Genomic DNA, 9,773 nt, shown 5'->3' with positions numbered 1-9,773 from the left:
CCCCCATGCAAGCTCCTTCCACCTCCTGACTTTACACAATGTTCGTTGTCTGGCTGCCACACTGGAATGTAAGCCTCCACAGGGCAGGCCCCTGTCCTCCTTTGCCGTATCCCCAGGGCCTGGGGGTAGATATTTGGTAAATGAATGAATGAAGCAGATTCTTCTGGGTCTGTGGAGACCACCCCCATGCTGCCAGCCTAAAAGTGGAATGTGTGGTGTGGGTATCTGCAACGGAGGATACATTGTTCCTAGAGGCCTCTTTGCCCTGAGAGAAGGCTGCTGCAGGCTCTGCTGTTTCAGAGGCTTGAAAAGTCTGCCTCTGGGGCGCCTGGGTGGCTCAGTCTGTTGAGCAACCGACTTTGGCTCAGGTCATGATTTCACAGTTTACGGGTTTGGGTCTTGCGTCGGGCTCTGTGCTGACAGCTCAGAGCCTGGAGCCTGCTTCCAATACTGTGTCTCCCTCTCTCTGCCCCTACCCCGTTCATGCTCTGTCCCCTCTGTTTCTCAATAATAAATAAATGTAAAAAAAAAAAAGTCTGTCTCACCCACTGAGTGGGCGGGCAGTCACCAGAGAGGGGTGTGCAGGGACTTGGTGGCGGGTGTGAGGCCTGTGAGGTGGCGCTTGCCCTCATCCTGTGCTGGTCCTTCCCTGCACCCCTGGAAGCAGCCCCCACCCCCACCCCCGCCTGAAAGCCTTTCCTCCTGGGAGGGGAAGGCTGTGATAGGGCCAGAGGTTCAGCTTGGCCTTGGACCTGACAGTGGCCCCTCACATGTCCGTTCAGGGGGATGAATGGCTGCCCAAGCTGTTGCAGCCCTCGCTGGCCCTGGGAGACACCACAGGGGTGACTGGGAGCCACCCAGCGCCAGGCAAGGCTCAGGAGTCCTCCCAAGGCGGAGGCTCTGCAGTGCTGCGTGGATGGTGCCCTCAGGGTCAGAGGAAGGAAGGAAAGGAAAGTCATCTATCAGTGCTGTGTGCTGAGTGCCATTCCAGACTTTTAATATAATCTTTGCAACAACCATGTAGGTTGGAACGATCCTCATTTTGTAGATGCAGAGAATGAGGTGTGACCTGTCTGAGGCCACCGCGTGAGGCTTCAGACGCAGGCATGTCTGCCTTCCACAGCCCATGGTTGTTCCGCTCCACCCTTCGGCTGCCCACAAAGACACGGTCAGGGGCAGGAGCCCCGGGAAGTTTCCCCGAGGGCCTCACCCAGGCCTCTGAGAGACGATGGGACAAGCTCAGAGAAGAGGGCAGGGTCCTTGGCAGTGAAGGCGCTTGGGAGGAAAGGGAGGAGCCTTAGCCAGGGACATGCAGGGGGGAGGCTCAGAGAGAGAGAAAAGGGGGAGGATTCAACAGGATAAACTGAGGCCAGGTCTGGGAAGGTCACGGGGGAAGCCCTGAGGTGCCCCAGCAGGAATGGATGGCTTGCAACGGAGTTGGAGCAGAGGGTGGGCGTCACGTACACGGCTTCCTCCAGGAGCTGGGCTGGTCAAGTCCATGGGCAGGGGAGCTGGAGGGCGTGAACAGGTCGGGTGCGTGTGGAGGCACTCAGGTGCCAGGGCTGAGAGTTAAAGCAAGGGCGGGGGAGCCCCCAGATGACCGGTGGGAGGCCCGGGCCACAGGCAGCCTGTCTTTCCTAGGCAGCGGGAGGACCCCGAGTTCCAGCACGGGCTCCCGTCTTCCTCCCCACGGGGTCCTACCATCCTCTTTGGCCTCCCTGAGTTTTTTCTACTGACAGATGCTTCTCTGCATCATCTTAAACCACATATTCATTAACTGCACCAAAAAGCAATCTTTTGCCCATATTAGTTAGGAACAGTCTACACAACAATTTGATTCTAATTTAAGTTTCTTTCCGGGCCAGTGCACTCTCTGGGTCACCATACCTCGGCCATTTGCTTCTCAAAGAGTCAGCACCCAATATACTCCCAGCACAGCCTTCTAGCTCCTTCTCTCGTGCCTCAATTGATTAGTGTGTCTGGGAAGGTTATTACCCCCTCTGGGTGCTCCAGAGGCTCTGTGGCCACTGCCACAGAACAAATCAGTGCTTCATGTGGGCCGGGACGCACCTCCAGGTGGGTGTCAGCTCCTAAGGAATCCCGAGGAGGTCCCCAGGCTACTTCAGGAGAGGACACCTGGCTTCAATGCTCTAGCTCCGGGCAGGGAGTGGCAGTGGGTGGAGGACGTCAGCCAGAAAGATAGGTGACAGCAGGTGGATTTTTTTCATGTTTATTTATTTTTGAGAGAGAGACAGAGGGTGTGAATGGGGGAGGGTCAGAGAGAAATTAGGAGACAGAATCTGAAGCAGGCTCCAGGCTCTGAGCTATCAGCATAGAGCCCTATGCTGGGCTGGAACTCACAAACTGAGAGATCATGGCCTGAGCTGAAGTCGGATGTTCAACCTGATTGAGCCACCCAGGCGCCCCAGATGGATTTTTTTTTTTTAAATAAAAAGCAACAAATAGCAATACTACTTGTAGTTCCAATACTATCCTAGCATTCCATGGGTGTTGGCTGAGGGGCAGGAATGTAGCTACCTTATATCTGTATTTATTAAATCATTTGTGTTTTAGGTAGCTGTCCGTACCCACTCATTTTAGTCGCTGGGAATGCTGGAGACGGTAGTATTTCCTGTTGTGAGAAGACTTGAAGACGTGCGTCACCATGCCTGCTCTCCGGGAGACTACAGTCCATTTGGGAAGACAAGGGGCGTGTGTTAAAAAGCCCCAAGAGTTAGGGTTAGGGTTGGGTGGCCCAGTCGGTTAAGTGTCCGACTTCGGCTCAGGTCATGATCTCACGGTTCACGCCCTGCATCAGGCTCTGTGCTGACAGCTCAGAGCCTGGAGCCTGTCTTCGGATTCTGTGCCTCCCTCTCTCTCTGACCCTCCCCTGCTCACACTGTCTGTATCTCTCTCTCTCAAAAATAAATAAAACATTAAAAAAAATTATGTCTCTCTCCCTCTGCCCCACTCGGAGTGGGGGTGCGGGGGAAGCTCCAAGGTTCAAGGGCCTGTGTGTTGAATGAATGGACACACAAAAGCATAACCGCTTCCAGGGAGGTGAGTTTAGGCTGGGCGGACGATGACTTCCTCATTTTGACAACACTGAAGTGACTCTTATATTCTTCCTCAGTCGCTTGTTTCTCGAAAACGACCTCTCCTTTCCTGTGTAAAGCCCAGGGCCATCCTGGTCAGTCACAACCAGGCCTGCCATCACCGTGGGGTGGCCCAAAGTCACGTCTGCCAGGAACACCACAGTTCGGCATTGGCCTATGCAAATTTTACATTGGCCGCTGATGTGCACAACAGTGCGGTCCGCATATAGACGGGCCTGTGGGGCTTTTGCTATTGGAGTTCCCCCCGAGTGACGGTGGCTGAAGACACAGTGACAGCAGCCACTGGGAACAGCTGACTGGCGCAAAGGGACTGTCTTTGACTCAGCGGCGAGGCCCCTCTCTGGCCCTCCTGTCCCAGAACTCGGCTCTGCACGGTAAAGGGGGTGGCGAAACTGTGGGCCTGGATGCTTTCCCACAAGTCTGTGCTCCCCAGAAACTCGGCTGCCTCCGCTCTTATTAAAAGGCCTGTTCTAGGCTGCAGCTCGGGAATAGTGGGGAGGGGGTAGTGGGGGTCAGGGTGCTCTCTGGCTGGGGCATCAGGGGGTGCGAGGACACCCCCAGCACAGCAGGCGTGGTCGGTGAGAGGGGTGTGTGCCAGGCGGTCTTCGGGAGAATCATTGCCACGGGGGGGCTTGTTAGAATAGCCAGATACTCCAACATTTCCAGAGAAGCTGCAAATCGGGATTTTTCTGTGAAATCTTCTGATGTTTCACCATTGGCAACCCATTAAATTGTTTTAAAAACACCTCTTGGGCCAAAGCAGATGACTCTGGGCCATTCTCTGTTACACCCTCTAACTTAGACCCCAAACAGCAAGCAGAGTGTCTGAGTTTTCAGTCCAAATGCTGATGAGCACCCACTCCCTCCGCTGTCGTGATCCTCAAAGTGCTCCTTCTCCAGGGGGCCAAGCAGGCAAATGAGACTGGGGCAGGAGCAGGTGTCAGTGTCAGAGTCGAGTCACCAGCTAACCCTCCCCATGAGCCGTCAGCCCAGTGTGGGGCTGAGGAGTGAGCCTTGCCCTTCCCAGCCCCTGGCGCCCATGGCCTCCTAACACTCTGTTTCCGGCCTGGCGTCAGCAGTGGGCGAAGATGAGGAGGCCAGAGCAGGTGAGGTGCACCCCTTCTGGGCCCAAAGGAGGGGAGGAGGTGGGAGTCTCCCCAGGCCTGACTTAGTCTTAACCTCCCCAGGCCAGGCCCCTGGTTTGGGCCGCCGAGTCCTTGCCTCCTATTTTAGGGAAGCTGAAACAGACCCCCTCCCCTGCACGGGCCCTTTGCAACCCTTTGCCCTTGTAGCTTTAAAGTAAACCTGCAAACAGATGTATTTATTTGTTTTGTAGGTGTTTTAGGTTGAGTTGATTTTGTTTTGATGTGCTGGTTCAAAATAAGATTGACCCTTTGGAAACTCAACTTGCTAAAGCCATCCACCCGGCTTCAGCTTGAGGGGTTTAATTGAAAACAGAAGAGGCACACCACCACCCCACAGGCCTCCAGACCGAAGGAGCCCTCAGAGGGCGCGCACTGGCTCAGAGAAGGGGACGCGTGGCTTCAAAGGCTGGAGCCAGCGAAGGGAAGTTTCATCCCAAAAGGAAGGTTTTCCTTCAAAAATAGCTTTTAATATGTTTTTTTTTGTTTGTTTTTTAAATGAAGACACTAAAGGAGCTGACCAGGCATATTTAAGACCTTAAGAGCATAGGAAACAGTAAAAGAACTCACTGGAATTCTATCTAAAAGCAGCCTTGGACAGGCTGAGGGAGGAAGTGAAGGAATGAGTTCATGTAATAAGAGACACGCTGCGGGCGCCTGGCGGGCTCAGTCGGTTGGGCCTCCGACTTCAGCTCAGGTCATGGTCTCGCGGTTCGTGGGTTCAAGCCCCGCATCGGGCTCTGTGCTGACAGCTCTCTCAGAACCTAGAGACTGTCTTCGGATTCTGTGTCTCCCTCTCTCTGCTCCCCTGCTCATGCTGTCTCTCAAAAATAAATAAAAAATATTAAAAAATTAAAAAAAAAAGAGACATGATGTTTTCTGTTATTTCATCTTTTCCTATCATTCCTATCATTTGATTCCCTGGGCACTTTTCTGTACCTTGTGTTTGCTGATTCACAAGCATCACCTTGCAGTATTGCCTTTTTATGTATATGCCCTCCCACCTTGGGGACAGCGACATTTTAACACACAGGACCAAGCGTGGATGGCAAATTCAGAACTCTGCAATATGTACCTATATACTCCTCTAATTTTGCAGGCGATTGAAAAGAAGTGGGGGTGGAGGGTGGGGGTGGGGGGCGATCGCCTGTGATTGGCCAGACTCGTTCGGGTCAGTCACCGGAAGACACAGCTCCAGACAGACCTCCCTCAGCTAAGGTGAGTAGGTGGGGCAGGGACCCTCCTTCCGGGGTTGGACAAACCTGGCGATTAGACAGAAACATCGATGTCAGTTAATGAGAATGCTTTGTGATGAGGCTTAAGGAGGGTGTGGTGAATGCTCACTTAGCCTAACTACAACCAGGCTACAAAGTGAGGCGTAGAGTGATTAGTGTGATCCCTTGGAGTGTCTTTCAAAACCCTGCCCTAAGGTTCAGGGTGACCCAAAGCAGTGGGGCCAGTGCCTGTGATGCACGTTAACGGAAGGAAGGCTGGGAGGCCGCCACAGCCTCCAGTGCATCTCCTGGGGCTGATGATTAAAGTCCTGTCCATCCCCCCCATCCCGCTGTGTCTGTCGGGGATTTTGCCTGCTTTCCCTCCTCCTCCCATCCCTAGGGGCTGCTGGTGGAACCCGCAAGTCCCTCTAGTGCAAGGCCTGGTCAGGGCCGGATGTGACAGGTGGAGGGAGGCCCTTCCAGCCCTGCCCTGCAGTCAGGTGGAGGCCGAGGAGCCCCAGATATTTCTATCGGCCCCCACGAGTGATGTGCCCGCAGTGTAGGTGGGTCTTAGTGGAGGGCCAGTCGGCTTAACCAGAGCCGAGTCTTTACCTCTTCCTTTCCTGCGTGAGAGAACACATTGAAAACACACCACGGCACCAGGCACAGACATCTGGCTCCGTCACTGGTAGCCAGAGAGACACGGGGGTTGGGAGATGTCTCTGGAGACAGCTTGCCTGGATTCAAGTTCCCACCACTGGTTACCAGTGTCCCTGGGCGAAACCCTTTCCTTGTTTCAGCTGCCTCATCTGGGCACTGGGGACGACCGTGCTGGGAGCTTCCAAGGAGTGCTGTGGGGACTAAGTCCCGCTTAGGACGGAGTCAGCACACGTACATGCCACATATATGCTGGTCCATGCTAACCTCTCCACCTTCTCTTCTTGCTGGCCTTGGTCTCATGGGGCCTTTTGGGGAGCATAGGAGAAAGGCACACCCAGAGGCGGAGGTGAAATTAGGAATTAGAGGCACAATCTTGATTAAGATTAAATATATATACTCGCTTATATATGTGAGCAAATCTGGGTGACTTTCTCCATTATGGTTTTCAAAGCAGGCTGTAGTGAAGTCAGTGGATTCACTTCCTTCCCTGCGCCGTCTCCCTGCTCCTCCTCCCCAAGCTTGGAATATTCTTCCTCTTCCTTGAAGTGCTGCTGAAATGCTGCCATTTCAGTAGCTGGACGTGGTGGGAAGTGGAGCTGCGTTCCGGTCAGGCGGGCAGACAGGACCCTGTGATCTTGGGCAAGTTATCTGCCCACCCCAAGCCCTGTCTCTCTGAGTCAAGGATGCCGACATCACAGCTGTTGTGGAGTGGACGGCCCTACATGGAGCCACATGTGTGAACATGCCTGGCTCACATTAGGCATTCAGCGTGCTCTTGTTCGCTTCTCTTTAGAGCAAAGCCCTCTATAAGAAACCCGCTGATTCTCAGCACCCAGTGACGACAGTAAGCCTGACGCTTCATGCATCTCACAGAGCTACAATTGATTATGTGTGTAATTATCTTGTTATTTTTCTCTAGTATTCTAGTATTTTCCTTCATGAACGCCCTCCTAGATGTCTTCAAGCAGCTCCGTTGGCTGGTTTCTCAAGGTAGAGTTCCATTTTCTTTGTTCCTGCCTCTTCATGGCGCCCGGACAGTCCCCTCCAGACACGGGGCCTCGGTGTGACTGCGGCTTCTGAGTTCCTCCAGGTCTTGCTTGGCGTGAGTTCCTGTGTTGGGTGTGCCTGGGTGTACTAAGCCTTTTTGAAGGTAGGTCTGTGTGCACAATATGGCCAGAGAGTGACCTTGTCCAGGGAGTTGTCCCCCCTTGAAGGGGCATGCAAGTGAAGAAAGACTCAATCTCATCATAAAATGGGGGCAGAGACCAGCTAGGTGAGGTGGCCTGTGGGAGGTGTGGGTAGGGGCCTCAGTAAACAGAAATGTTAAACAAGGCCTCCCCAACTCCACCCTAGCTTTAAACCCCACCGTCTGCAAAGTGTGGCTGCAGAGGCCTCCCAATGACCCCATCTAAGTCCCCTCCTCTCTCCAGTGATGGCTGAAGGCAGGAAGATAAGCGACTCCTTGAACAAGACAACCCCGAGGGAAATTCCATCAACCCCCTTTGAGGCTGCAACTGAGCTCTATAAACCGGGCAGGGGGCAGGGTGGGACTTGAGGGGAGGGAGGCAGGCGAGATAAGGCCACTGACTTCTAGGCCAAGGGCCATGCTGGGGGTGGGGAGGAATCCTGGAGGAAGGCTTATGCAGCACTTTCCAGTGGGGACTAATTAGGGTAAGATGTGGGGCGGATTGTGGCAACAGGACAGGAACGAGACCCCCTAAACCTGGGGTTCAGGAGTGAGAATCTGGTCCCCAAACCCCGTCTCCACCTGCAGTCCTGTCGCCTGTGCCCAGGGTGCAACGCTCTCCTCCCCACCTGAGCTCTGCCCCACTGGCCACCCTTCCTTCCGCTGCACTCTCCTCTCTGGTCTTTCACGCGTCCCTCATTCTGCCCTGCTGCTCCCTGTATTCCCGTCCTTCGTCCTTCATTCCCCTCCTCTGAGTGGGCTCCCAGGGTAGGTGGGGGGCCAAGGGTGAACCTAGGTGGTTGCCTAGGTGATGAGCAAAGTAGGACAAATGCCAACCAGCCGTCACCGCAAGACGGGGAAGCCAGTGAGTCCCCAAGCCCAGAGCCTCCTTCCCCACACTCAGGTTGTTCAGGCTGAATCTGGTTCCGAGGAGCTCGCCCGGCAGGAAGGCCGCTCAGGCTGACCCCCTCAGCGGAGCTGGCACCTGTCCCTGAGCCGCTGCCTGGCGTGCTCTCTACTTCCTCTCTGCACACCCTCCCCGGCGGCCCCAGGTGCACACACCTTCCGCGGGGCCCACCCATCAGGGGAGCCTCCCAGAGGCAGCAGCTCGAAGGCCCAGAGGCCTTGGCAGGCAGGGCCTCACCCAGGCCATTCACGTGCTGGTGAACAAGACATCAGCCATTGCCACCGATGCCATCGGGCCTTGTGGAGGAGGGGCCCTGGGGCTTGCTTTCTGAGGGGTCAGGAAGACTGGGGCCCTGAGCAGCAGCAGGCCCAGGATTCTGAGGGGCTGTGGGTGGGGAGGGCTTCCAGAAGCTTTGGGTCCGGGGTCCAGACGGAGTTCTTGCTGGTAGGGGATGCTGGATGCCTCGTGTTCAAGGATGCCAGCTGTGCTTGTGCTGTGGGAGGGAGGGAAAGACTAAGTGACAGAGGTCCTGGGGCCAGGCCACAGTGGAGCCAGCAAGACCCATGAGCTGAATGAGAAGCTCACAGTGTACTGGTGATCTTGAGGCCCGCTGGTGTAGACGTGCCCCTACTTTCCCCACCCACCCCAGGTCACGTGCTGCGTCTGAGGGTTCACTGTCTCTAGGGGGGGAAGCTGCAGCACCTGCGGCCTAAACCTGAAAGAAAGCCAGAGGCCCCCACGGTGTGTCTGTGCAGGTGCACTGAGGACCACGGCACCACTCACCAGAACTGGGAGTGGGGAGAGAGGGCATGTTGCCTCCCACAGCCCAAGGGCCTTCAAATTCCGGCAGAGAGGCACGCCAATGGCTGCAGGCCGAGGCCTTAAGGGGCTTCTCTGTTGAGGACTGGGGGTGGGGGGATTGGGGGGTATTCATCTTATTCTACCAGACACATCCTTCGGCTCCTCTCCTATTCACCAGCCTGCAGACCAACACTTCCAGGTGTCCAGAACCGCTCTGAGCAGTGACCATTTCCCTTCCCTGGTCCCATTTGTGCCCACTGTCCCCAGTCTGACAGGCTTCAGGGGGCAGTGCTGCCCCTCCGAGCCCACCCCCATGCCCTAGTTAGGAACTCAGACCAGGCTTCACCCTTAACCTCTAAGGCCTCAAGTTCAGTGAGGCCTTAAGAGGGGCGCCTGGGGCTCAGCACACTGTCAGAACTCCGAAGCATCTTCCCGAATGAATGACAGTCCCATATCAAGCTACTTGTCTGCTCCCTGCACCGCCCCTTTTTCTTCTTTTAGTAAACTCTACACCCAACATGGAGCTTGAACCCACGACCCCGAGATCAAGTGTCGCGTGCTCTACTGACTGAGCCAGCCAAGTGATTGTCACTTCTCAATCTCCACCTTTAGCAGTGTTAGGCTCCCTTCACTTAAAAATACCAAGGTGCTCTCTGGTGCCTGCCTTCCAAGAGCCCTCCCACCGCCAGCAAGTCCCAGGTCCTCGGGTCTCCCCGAGGAATGACACGTTTTCAAAAATGAAAGCAC

The 9,773-nt window shown here is 55.1% G+C and overlaps 1 long non-coding RNA gene across 1 annotated transcript; it reads right to left on the bottom strand.

Moving 5' to 3' along the window:
* Positions 1-6,505: 6,505 nt before the first annotated feature.
* Positions 6,506-8,833, bottom strand: LOC115289151. The gene is made up of 2 exons (XR_003907415.1): positions 8,463-8,833; positions 6,506-7,415 (listed from the first exon to the last, which is right to left on the bottom strand). It is a non-coding gene; the product is annotated as an uncharacterized LOC115289151 (long non-coding RNA).
* Positions 8,834-9,773: the final 940 nt, after the last annotated feature.

Source organism: Suricata suricatta, chromosome 4 (genome assembly GCF_006229205.1).
Source record: "Suricata suricatta isolate VVHF042 chromosome 4, meerkat_22Aug2017_6uvM2_HiC, whole genome shotgun sequence".
Taxonomy (NCBI): domain Eukaryota; kingdom Metazoa; phylum Chordata; class Mammalia; order Carnivora; family Herpestidae; genus Suricata; species Suricata suricatta.
This window is presented reverse-complemented; position numbering and strand designations above follow the sequence as displayed.